The sequence below is a fragment of the Engraulis encrasicolus genome, chromosome 18, assembly GCF_034702125.1.
Source record: "Engraulis encrasicolus isolate BLACKSEA-1 chromosome 18, IST_EnEncr_1.0, whole genome shotgun sequence".
NCBI lineage: Eukaryota > Metazoa > Chordata > Actinopteri > Clupeiformes > Engraulidae > Engraulis > Engraulis encrasicolus.
In genome coordinates, this window is record NC_085874.1 from 44,730,447 (window position 1) to 44,742,957 (window position 12,511).

At 45.8% G+C, this 12,511-nt stretch overlaps 1 protein-coding gene and 1 long non-coding RNA gene across 3 annotated transcripts in view; one reads left to right on the forward strand and one right to left on the reverse strand.

The window, feature by feature from the left end:
- coq8aa (coenzyme Q8A, genome duplicate a) overlaps positions 1-12,511 on the reverse strand; it is a 63,401-nt gene that overhangs the window by 30,665 nt on the left and 20,225 nt on the right. The gene's annotated exons all lie outside the window — the stretch shown is intronic.
- Positions 4,470-7,312, forward strand: LOC134468652 (uncharacterized). Its single transcript, XR_010038871.1, has 6 exons — positions 4,470-4,657; positions 4,759-4,863; positions 5,017-5,107; positions 5,613-5,695; positions 6,255-6,353; positions 7,255-7,312. It is a non-coding gene; the product is annotated as an uncharacterized LOC134468652 (long non-coding RNA).

Here is a 12,511-nt window from a genome sequence, read left to right on the forward strand (position 1 = left end):
ATAACCATCACAGTGCAACAACATTGCATTCTAAAGATAGGACAAATAGAAAATACAAAAAAATGCAAAAAATAAAGTTTCTTTATCTGTGTGGTGAACATCCTGGGTTCGGGAAGAGTAAAAGTCCACATATTTATTCCAGCCAATTCACTTGGTTGAGAATTCAAAGAAATAAAAGTATACGACTCTTAGTCTTAGTCAGCAGTTTTTTTTGTCACTCTGTATTTTGACCGTTTCTGGGGCAGTGGCAGTAGGGCAACAACAACAAGTGCTCCTGTAGAGTGTGTGTTTAGGTCGGGGGCTATTGCATAACCCTTAGCCAGGCATTACATAACATCCTCTACTCACTCCAGTTTGTGAAATTCAGACTACTAGGCGGAGACCTAACCGCAGAGTGCAGAGGGCAGCAAAGCTACGGTGCTGCAACATTTGATTGCCGAGTGTGTGTGTGTGTGTGTGTGTGTGTGTGTGTGTGTGTGTGTGTGTGTGTGTGTGTGTGTATGTGTGAGAGAGAGAGAGAGGGGGGGGGGAGATTAAATCGAACATTTGCCATTTGGTGAAACACTCTGTGCTTTAGATCCTCCGTGTGATTGCTTTTACATTAGGCATTGACAAAAAGGTCTGCTTTTGACTTTGAAAACAGTGGTGCTGCTGTGCACTGCCTGTTTCACGACAGCTGTTACTACACTTCTTAGGCGCGTGAAACTTCGTTTGCGTAACTTTGTCAGAAACCCACTGCAACAGGTTTTTTTTTTGTTCTTCGGGTTATAACCAAATATAAACAAAGTGAGATGTGTGTTTTAGCTTTTAGGTCTGTACAAGCTTTTTTTAGTAAGGCTGTCTCAAGATACAAGAGGAGTTAAAAAAAAACGTCAAACACGTCATAAACACAAAAGGTGGACTACAAACCAGTGGACCATTGTCTTTAGACTGCCAAAGACATACAAATGCTTGGAATAGTGAAATCCTCCGCGTATACTGCATTTGTGATTTACCTCTTAACTTAACTTGGTTTACTCCTGAACCAGCTTCTTAGTATAGGCCCCCGATCTCACAACGAACGACAACAAAATGGCTATGGGTAGGCCTGCCATCGAAGTAAATAAAAAAAAACAAGTAAATTAAAGCTTATTAAATTGTATTGTCAGTACTGGGTGATGTACAGTAACATACCCTTTTCATCCACTGCAACATAAATTGCACCTGCACCAGCGGCTAAGTCACTAGTATCTACTGGAGTCACTGGGCAAATCTCAAAGGAAAGCGGTTGTCTAATTTCTTTTTTTCTTTAACCCATTTTAGCCTGAGCCATTTTTGGGTAAGGTGCCCTCTCCCTATTAAAACCTAAATATCTCAGCCTCTGAAGCACGCAAAAACATGAAATAAGTTGTGTTTAAAAGCTAGAACCTTAATTTTGCACTAGAATGTGTTCATTCAGCTCTAACATACCGTATTTTTCGGACCATAAGACGCACTTAAAATACTAAAATATTGTCAAAAATGTACAGAGCGTCTTATAACCCAGTGCGTCCTATGTGTGTTTTTATTAAAAAAATAAAAAAATAAAAAAAAAGACGGCCGCTGCTAATGAAACTATTATTTTAGAACGACTTCGGAAAAAAGTAACCGCATGTTATCGAAATATGAATGGCCATTACAGGCCACCATAGTCGGGAGCTTTGCGCGGGATACAGTAGCTGTACAGTAGCTCTTACTGTACACAATTCCACCTGTTACTGTACACAATGGCACCTGCTAAGAGGCACTCCTATGAAGCTCGCTTTAAGCTTATGGTTATCGGTTTCGCATTAGAGCACGGCAATAGAGCTGCTGGGAGAGAGTACAACATAAATTAATCAATGGTCCGGAAATGGAGAAAACAAGAGAATGAACTGTGTGACGGAGGTCATCTTGCACCTGTTCACCCCCCTCGGGGATCGAACGTGCGACCTCGTCAACTACAACGGTTCGGCAATGGGAGACACAGTACGATACCGCTGGGCCAAGAGACTAGTCTCTCGGCCCAACGGCACGAGACTGTATGAGGCTATCGGAGGGAGGTTTACCAACGTTCCACGCCAACTCTGTGCTAGTTAGCCTCCGTTACACTCTCCCCCTTAAACCTCACTCCCATCCCGGGTCAGCGGCACCACTGTGACGGAGGTCATCTTGCACCTGTTCACCCCCCTCGGGGATCGAACGTGCGACCTCGTCAACTACAACGGTTCGGCAATGGGAGACACAGTACGATACCGCTGGGCCAAGAGACTAGTCTCTCGGCCCAACGGCACGAGACTGTATGAGGCTATCGGAGGGAGGTTTACCAACGTTCCACGCCAACTCTGTGCTAGTTAGCCTCCGTTACAACTGCGTCAAGTTAGAAAAACTCAAAAAAGTTTCAGAGGGAACAAGGCAAGATGGCCACAGTTGGAGGACAAGCTAGAGCAGTGGGTTATGGAGCAGAGAGCGGCGTGTAGAAGCGTCTCTACAATAACAATCCGACTCAAGGCAATAACGATGGCGCAGGACATGGAGATCAACGACTTTCGAGGGGGCCCTTCTTGGTGCTTTCGCTTCATGAGAAGGCACAATCTCTCCATCCGTACTCGAACGACGGTCTCGCAGCAGCTGCCGAAAGATTATGAGGAGAAGCTAACCATTTTCCGCAGCTACTGCAAGGACACGATCGCTGAGAAGAGCATCCCGCCAGAGAACGTGATAAACATGGACGAGGTCCCACTCACCTTTGACATTCCCGTGAACCGGACTGTCGAGAGAACGGGAACCAGCACAGTGTCGGTACGAACGACAGGGAACGAGAAGGCATCATTCACTGTTGTCCTGGGTGTTCAGGCTAACGGTCAGAAACTACCTCCCATGGTGATTTTCAAAAGAAAGACTTTGCCAAAAGAAAAGTTTCCGCCCGGTGTCATCATCAAAGCTAACCCCAAAGGCTGGATGGATGAGGAGAAAATGAGTGAGTGGCTCAGAGAAGTCTATGTCAAGAGACCGGGTGGTTTTTTCCATCAAATTCCATCAATGTTGATTTTCGACTCCATGCGGGCTCATCTCACTGATGCTGTGAAAACCCAAGTGAAGCAAACCAATTCGGTGCTTGCCGTGATTCCGGGTGGGTTGACCAAAGAGCTCCAACCTTTAGACATTGGTGTGAACAGGTCGTTCAAAGCCAAATTGCGAGCGGCGTGGGAACTCTGGATGACCGAAGGCGAACACACTTTCACCAAGACAGGGAGGCAGCGACGGGCGAGTTACGCCACCATCTGCGAGTGGATCGTGGATGCCTGGGCAAAGGTACCACCCAGACAGCACGAAGCATCTTGCCGACGTTGGCTATTGGGCGGCGACATCGGGAAAACGTCGAGGCCTTTTTTTGCCTTATAATCGTCATGCCAATTAGGTCGGTTTTAGATCGGCAAAATAGCGGCAGAAAAGACGGTTTCATGCCATGGTTTGCCGATGGTTTGCCAACTTAACCCCGACATCGGCAGTGCGACGCTTTGCCGATCAATTCCCTGCAGTTCCCTTCCGATGGTTTGCCAATGGTTTGCCAACTTAACACCGACCATCAACTGACGAATGTCCCAAACACAGTTTGCCAATGGTTTGCCAACCTAACCCCGACCATCGGCAACGCGACGCTTTGCAGATCATTTGAAGACCCCAAAACCAAAAGCCAGCGCCTGCTTGCTTGCAACCTGAGCAGCGCGAGTCCTGTTTGAAATTATTTCTGTTGTCAAGGGAACGAACATTTTCTGTTTACTTTACTGGACGTCGCAGCAGTAGCCACCTCAATCGTTTTTAGTTAGACGGCATAGAGCTCTTCAGCGTTGACGTCAACTTGTATGCGGCGTTTGGACTACCGGTTCCCTGGCGATTTTTTACATTGCAAAACGCCATAGAGATTCAGGTTTGGCAAAAATATAAGTTGCACGGCAACAACGAACATTAGCGTGTCCCCGCATCCCTTTCTCATTAGTGGAACGGATCGTATCATCATGTTGGTGTATTCACATGTTAAATCATGACGATTATAATTCAATATTGCTAACCCCTTTCTGATCATTAAAACTTCCGAACTACATACTTTCCTTTGGTTGCCATGGGTACAACCTTCCGCACGTACATGCCGTTAGATACTGGCGCCGTTTCTGTAGTCGCCAAAAGCTTCCGGGTTTAGCATATGGACGCAACATCGTATTTATGTCGAAGTTTGACACAAAATGATCAACCATGTCATACCTACAGCCTATTTTTAACACCCTCGACAGTTTGCGGGGGTTCGCTAAGCGCGTGCTTGCACTCGGAGCTTATTTGAAATGTACCCCTATTCATTCCCAATGGAGGCCGGAAGCCGATAGGAACCAGGACGTCTTTAAATGCTAACATGAAAGACTACAATCTACTACATGCTTCCGCTTCCGCTGAAGAACTCTATTACCATTATTTCTGTTGAAATGTAGGTTTCAACATTACAAGTCAGGCTTTATTAAACATTTAATTAGGTTGCTGAAATAAATCTCTCCACCTGTAATGCTGTCTCGAAGGACATCCTCGTCGAGTTTCTAATCGATATCCGACCTCACTTTCCCTTACCGTTAGCAAGTTAGCTAACGTGTCAAACGTACCCAGCAACCAGGTGAGTTTTTGTTTGGTTTTACAAGTTATAGTTTTGAGATGTCACATTGTATGTAGGTCGTGTGTAGTCTAACAGCGTTTTCTATTGTAATATAATTGTAGGCATACTACTCCCGTAATCAAGTTTCCTGCTGGAGTGGGGCTGTTGATTCTTGTCTAGCCCTGCCCATGATGACTGATTGAAAGGACATTACAAAATAGACTACGGTATGTAACACAACGATTATCTTTGTTGAACTTGCAATGCACAGGAAACGCACACTACGTGAAGTGAGATACAATAATATTGCATCACATTCATAGCCCTTACTAAGTAACTTAATAGCTTTCACTGCAATAATTTGTTGCTCTCGTTTTCAGTCAATTCACCACAAGTCAAAATCAGATCAACAGACAGGGACATCAGCCTTCTCTTGGGAATATGCCAGATAAGCCATAACAAGAAAAAATGGTAAGTCTATCCCTACATAAGATCCATAACAAAATACTCTTAGTTAAATCTTAAATGTGACCTGGTGGCATTATTGCGTGAATGCTTATGTTGCACACTTAATGAATAAGGTCCTCAAGTGTGTAGAGTTTCGCTGAGTTCGTTGTTTATTTACATTTGCCTCAGCATAACTGTACAGCTGACACCGCTGCCTTCTGTATCATAACAAAGCCTGTCACTTCCACGTTTCGTTCTTCTTATGTGACTGGCTACTGCACCAGGGAGGCTTCTGCACTCATTGCTGGTCCTATGATGCCATCTATTGGCGAAAACGTGCAACAGCATAATTAAACTAAAAGACAACTTCTGACAGGACAACAAAAAGACAGGGAATGAGAATAAAGGAATAACAAAAAGACAAAAATGGGGGGTCCACTACACTTGCATACAAACTGATTGTGATGCTGTCACTCATTTTCTAGTCTATATCTTTGACTGAAAAAGGATTACATTATTATGTTTTCAGGTGTTATGCCCCTGCGGTTGTGAAGAGGATGCTGTGGAGGTGGCAGCATGAACGTGTCACACAGACATTGGCTAAACTACTCGGTAGGTATAACAAAATAAAAGAAACCACCCCCTCAACCCTGTTTATGCTGCACTGTACCTATTATAACCAGTTTTTATATAGACCATTATTTGAAATACTATGAGAGCCTTTCTGTTAGGATACTGTACAGCAGGGATGGGCAACTGGAGGCTCGGGCGCCAAATGCAGCCCAACTTCTCACTTTTTAAAAAAAAAGAAAAAGGACAGTTTTTAACCCCCTATAAATCAATAGTGTAAGCATTCAGGTATAAATAAAGAAAAAGTGAAGTATCCTTTTGTAAATTCTCTCAAATGCGTGGTGATGTGGCCCACCGATTGTGGTAATTAAAAATGTTAGCCCACCTTACAATGAAAGTTGCCCACCCCTGCTGTACAGCCTACATCCCTTGTACATGTCCTTACCAAATATGACATTGTTAATGCCTAAAAGTTATATGTCTAAATGTAAACCATAATATTAAATTGTGATGGACAGAAATCAACTAAACCAACATATTACATTCTGAATGTAGTTGTGCAGTGATACTGAGACCAACTATTCCTGTCTTTATTTGCCAGGCTTCTACACTTGCCCTCAGAGTTCACATATGGTTAAGTGCACAGGTGTCCATCCAGGTTCATGCTGATGCTGGTAACAAGAGGAAAACATGCTGATTGGTAAGTGAGATCCCTGCTCAACAAAAATCCACACAGCACAACAAGTAAGCCTAGTTTGTGGTATCAAATGTAAAATGTAAGTTTCATCAAAAAGTTGTAGAACACATCTGAATAAATTGCAGGCCATCAAAGTAGTGAATGGGCAGGGAAAACACAACCAGTAGGTTTATGAATTACTTTGACTCAGCACAGCACAGGCGATGCTACCATTCCTTGGGAATATGACACAGAGGTCTGCTATTCCATTGTAAATATTGACTGGAAATGTTCATGTTTCAACTGTTTAAAAACATTGGACTCAGGGGAAAAAATCTCTAGGTGTATATAAGTGAAAGCCCACCTTTGCCATTGTGACACAGCACACAAGTATACACTGCACACAACGAAATTGCATTTTATGCCTCACCTGTGCAAGGGTGCAGCCTACATTGGCATCCCAAGGGAACAGTATGTTGCAGTGTGGCGGGAAGGTACCATGCTTGGGGTACCTCAGTCATGGAGGATGGAGGAGACAGCACTGGTTAATTACTCCCTCCACCAACCTGGCGGGCTGGGAGATGAACCAGCAACCTTTGGGTTGTTCAGCCCTGGGCTACAGGACACCCTAACCGCTTACCAATGACTGCCCCACTTATCCATGACTGTATAGGAAATACCACAGAGTAGCGAGTACACTTTTAAATTAAAAGGGTCAATATAGATGATAGACTTTTCATCCACAGGCAGGACTTAGGCTACATACAGTAGAAGGTGAAATCCTGCTTACAAAAACTGTTCTCAATAAATAGTTGTAAACTTTTGACATGTCAAAGTCATAGCCTAAACTGTAGGGTATGTTCTCATGTAAAGGGTGACTTTCACATCCAGCCCATGTTCACAGATATTTTTTTTTCTCCTGCAGGAATGATTCAACGATGGACACTTTGCTTAATTGTGGAAAAAATAAATGGGAAAACGTCTATGATTTCTTGTGTTTTCATTGGTGAGGCATATGGGATAAGCACTGATCAGGAAGACCTCAAATAAGGCGGAATTCCACTGCAGCGGTGAGAACATTCAGGCGTCTTTTTTGTTTATGGAAAGAGCTGATTTTCTAGCATGCTAGGTTCATAACTGCAACCTAAAATCAGCTGTTCCTCGAGACGTCAGGATGCTTTCCTCGCGCAGATGGGGTACGTCGAGTAGGTCGTAATTAAATCGGGTAAATGTTGGCTCATGGGTGGATATAAGGCGGCTAAACGTCGGCGAGATGCATGTAAATAAATGCATCGGCAAGATGTCTTTGAAAGAGCGTTTGCTCATCGGCCAGATGCTGGGCAGACGTCGGGATAGCCAATGCATCGGTAAAACGTAGGCATTCCATCGGATGCCGCTCTTTTGCCGCACGTCTGCCCAACATCTTGCCGATGAGCAAACGCTCTTCTATAGACGTCGTGACGTTGGCAAGACATAAGTGTGCTGTCTGGGCAGTCACCTGCGTTGTCCGAGCTTTCGCCAAGGCAGGAATCATCAATGCACAGCAAAATGACAACGACACTGACTCGGATGGTGACGATGAGGGCGAGCGGGCCATGCTCATTGCCGAACTTGCCCAGCTTTTTAACTCGGACACCGAGGATGAAGAGTTTCAGGGATTTATGGAGGAGGAATGAACTTTTTATCTCGAAGTGCGTAAAATTCTAAGCCTACGTTCATTACTTGCAGGAGAACTGTTCTTCATTTGACTGTTCTTTCACGTGCTGTTCCATCCCCGCTGTTTGAGGGAGTCAAATGGATTTATGAAATTAAATGGAATCTAATGGATTTACAGTTGTTGCCTTATGGCAGTGGATCCTTGAAAACGTGAGTGATTATTATTTGCATTTTTGAACTATCCGAAGTGTAAAATGAAAAACATGAGAAGAATAAAGTTTGACATATTTGACACTTATTAATAATAGGTTACCGGTAATATAAATATGAATGCATAATGGAGGGAGGGAGTGACGCTGTGTGGGAGGGAGGGGGAGAGACGCAGCAGCGGAGGAAGCCAGGCCCTTTCGGTATTTTATATGAATTTATTACTCTATGCATAGTACATGGCTTGAAACGTTTATTTTCATTGGAAAAACATGCTTTAAAAAGTGCGCCTTATAACCCCGTGCGTCTTGTGTGTGAAAAAATTCACGGTCACTGATGGTGCGTCTTTTGACCCAGTGCGCCTTTTGGTCCCGAAAATACGGTACCCACATTTGTAATAAAACAGCTCAAATCTCAAAAACCTGAATGCAGCGTATATGTCGCTCCAGGACACAATGGGTTAAAATGTTCTGTCCAGCTTTCAAGCTATTATTTGGACACAGCAGACTAAGAGTGCAACAGGAAATGAGTGTGATAGAGAGGGGGGAAAGTTCAGGAAATGACAACGGGCCAGAATCGAACCCAGGTCCCCGGCCTAACAGCATGTTGCCTTCAATTAAATGTCTTTGGGGGCCAGTTTTTCAAATTCCTCCCAGTAAAGGGGTCGAACATGCAATACGTATACAGTATGTATGTAACCGCATGCAGCACAGTGTCCATGGTGAGGATGCGAAACAAGCGGATAACTTTCCAGACAGAACAGATATTTGCTTCTCTATTTCTTCGTAGCCTTGTGAAGGTCTATTATTAGACTATTTCAGATAAGATATCACTCTCAAGTGCACAGGAGAGATATTCCTGATTCCTGACACTGATAACGCACATATTTGTTCATTTCTTTCTGACCTTGTGGGGGGCGGCAGAACCTTGCCGTCCAAGGGCCGCATATGGTCCCAGGGCCGCCATTTGAATAGCCCTGCCTTAGCCATTTGAGACATTGCCAAGGCCAAGGCCATGTAGTTTAATTTCAGTTCCAGAACCTCCTTCTATCTACTCTGGCCAGGGACAGAGCTATAGGGAGGGAAGCAGGGCATTTGCCCCTGGGCCCAGGGCCCTCCTGTATTGGTCTTGAGGGCCCTATTCAGACCTTAGCAATCCGTATGGAGGGCCCTACAAGTGTCTTGCCCTGGGGCCCTGTGAACAGTTGTTCCGCCACTGACTCTGGCCTTGCAGCCACTTTTAACCCTGACTCTGACTCTGACCTTGGCCAGCTTTTCCAGTCGTTCCCTGGCTGCCAAGGGAGGTGTTAGGGGTTTTAAACGGAGCCTGTATGTGACAAAAGATCTCAGCTGCCATTCCACACAGGGCACTTGGGGAATGGTGAGTGTACGTGTGTGTGTGTGTGTGTGTGTGTGTGTGTGTGTGTGTGTGTGTGTGTGTGTGTGTGTGTGTGTGTGTGTGTGTGTGTGTGAGTGAGTGAGTGAGGGAGAGAGAGAGAGAGAGAGAGAGAGAGTGGGAAAGAGATAGAGAGAGATAAAGAGAAAGATGGGGGGGGATGAAGCTCTATACAAAACGACACCTATAGATATTAAAAGACATGGGCGACAAGATTGGAAATAATGTGCCAACAGAACAGACAGCCATGGTCATAGCCGAAGATCAGTGTTGCCAGATGTGTCTGATCAAATCCCGCCCAAAAGATGCTCAAAAAACGCCAAGAGGCGCTAAATAATGCCCAATTTCAACAAATTGCATTGATTTCTATGGGCATGAAACTGCAGAGGTAACTCCTGTTTTTACCCTGCAGAGGGCCATCCCAAGCAGCCCAATGGGTGGGCAACCGCCAAATCTGGCAACACTGCCGGAGATAGTCGCTTGATGTAAACGGTGGGGTCATTTCAAGTTGTACATGTTGATGCATCTCCAAGAGGAATAATGAGACATGGGCGCTACAAATGTGTTTATGACAACTCACACTCTCCACACCGGAGCTATCAGTTAGCACTGGACTCACACCTGTGGGCTCTATTTCAATGTTGACTGGTACCGATCCAGTGTGTGTGTGTGTGTGTGGTTGGGGGGGGGGGGCACCTGACACTCGTACACTCGCACGCACACACACACACACACACACACACACACACACACACACCATTACACAGCCCCCCCCACACACACACCCCTTTCTTCCATCCCTCAGCACTCTAGAACCAGAACTCTATATCCTGATAGGAACTCTATCTCTGAGGAAATCAACTGAGAGAGCAGTTCTCCACACCGTAGGGGGGCACAGGTTCCAGGTTCCAGGTACGCAGTTTCCAGGGGGAGGTAGAGTTTGGTAGTCAAGGAGAGGGCAAGGTGGAGAGGGCGGGCTCGCGCGGGGTGGGGGGTTGGGGGGTGTTGAAGTGAGGTGCAGGTTACTGTGAGAGGCTCCAAAGGAGAAGTGGAGATTGGTAGTCAAAACGAGGGAGAGTTGGGGGGGGGTCTAGGGGGAATGTGAGCAGGGGAGAGGAGAAGGGGGGAATGACAGGGGCTGAATGTTGCTGAGGTAGGGGGAGGTAGAGTTTGCTTGTCAAGGAGAGGGCAAGGTGGAGGAGGAAGGGGAAGGAGGGGAGGAGGGAGGAGAGGGGGTTAGTGTGAGTGAGGTGATGGATGTTGAGGTAGGCTGACTTGACATTTTCCACCTGTGTGGTCCACCATAAGTGGAAGCAAATACCCCCCCCCCCCGCACTCGACCACCACCAGGAGGCTACCTATGCAATTTCTCGTAGGAAATGTGTAGTTTACGATTGCCCATGGCCGTTTATTGGGCATTAAAAATGTGTCATTTTGCATATATGTAGTCCACAGCCAATCATGTCAGTTGTATCTACTCAAAACAAACTGCCTTTCCACCCCTCCCCACTCTCATATTAGGGCCGAAGACCTGGTACCCTCGCTGAGGGGTAGAGTCCATGCCGTCTTTTAGATAGGAACGATTGTGCAAAGCAGCATGGGATTTCCCAGGCTATCCTATCAGTAGTGCCCTATCAGGCAGGCAAGTCGAGAAAGGGGGATGGGTGGGCAAAACAGGTCAGTTGTTCTGGTGGCCCAGGAAGAGAGGTGACGCTTCAGTATTGACTCTGCCCTGATGAAGGCCACTCCTTGGCCGAAACATGTTGCCGTTTTTAACTTTTCTACAATGATTTAGCCATTTAATAAAGCTATTTTAACTTTTTTGGAAAGAGTGCCTTGGATACTTCGTTTCTTTTGCATCCTATTTTTTGACCAAAGAGCACCTTCGGACTACCAACCAAAAACACTGTAGCCCCCCAAACTTTTCCTATTGTCCCAGGATGAGAGGTATTGGGTGGGGGGGCATTTCTGATGACTTTGTACCTGAGCATAGCCAATACGGTCAGCAGCCCTGGGTAGGGGTGAAGTGATGGTGCCGAATTTTCATGGGGGGGGACTGGGGGAGAGGTGGCTTGTGTTACTGAAAGATAGGAGGGATCTGATGGCGGCCGGGAAAGAACTGAACGCGGTGAGAAATATGCGCCGCACGCTGGTGTCCCAAAGCGTGTACGTGCACGTGTACATGCCACCAGCGGCTGGAGTTTAGCTAAGTAATCCCATTCCCTTGCCTGTATAGGGTAATGCATGCCAAGCAAGCATTACAGTACAGAGAGAGAGAGAGAGAGACAGAGAGAGGCAGAGAGAGAGATAGAGAGAGAGAGAGAGAGAGAGAGAGAGAGAGAGAGAGAGGGAGGACAGAGAGAGAGAGAGAGATCAAATGACAGAAAGAGAGACAGGTAGAGTGAGAGAAACGGAAAGAGTGAGAAAAGAAGGGCAAGAGAACAAGAGACAGACGGAGAAGGGCAAAAAGTGAGGGAGGAAAACTGATAGAAAAAGATGAGAGATGGAAGAGCAAATGAATGAGAGGGAGAGTGGCAAACTAGAGAGTGAGACACACAGAGAGGGAAGAAGAGAGAGAAAGAGAGACAGAGAGCAAGAGAGCGGGAGAGAGAGAGAGAGAGAGAGAGAGAGAGAGAGAGAGAGAGAGAGAGAGGGAGTGTGAGAGAGAGAGAGAGAGAGAGAGAGAGAGAGAGAGAGAGAGAGAGAGAGAGAGAGAGAGAGAGAGAGAGAGAGGAAGGCACAAGAGCAATGTTCCCTCTATTTTTTTCGGTGCCTGAGCAAATGTACTATATCACTGAGCAGAGCCAATAACCTCGGTGAGCGGGTCGAACCCCCCCCCCCCCCCTCCATTTTAGGGGTAACATTGATGCTTCATAATATGTTGATTATATTGTCATGATTCACTACAGTGAATATTACAAAAT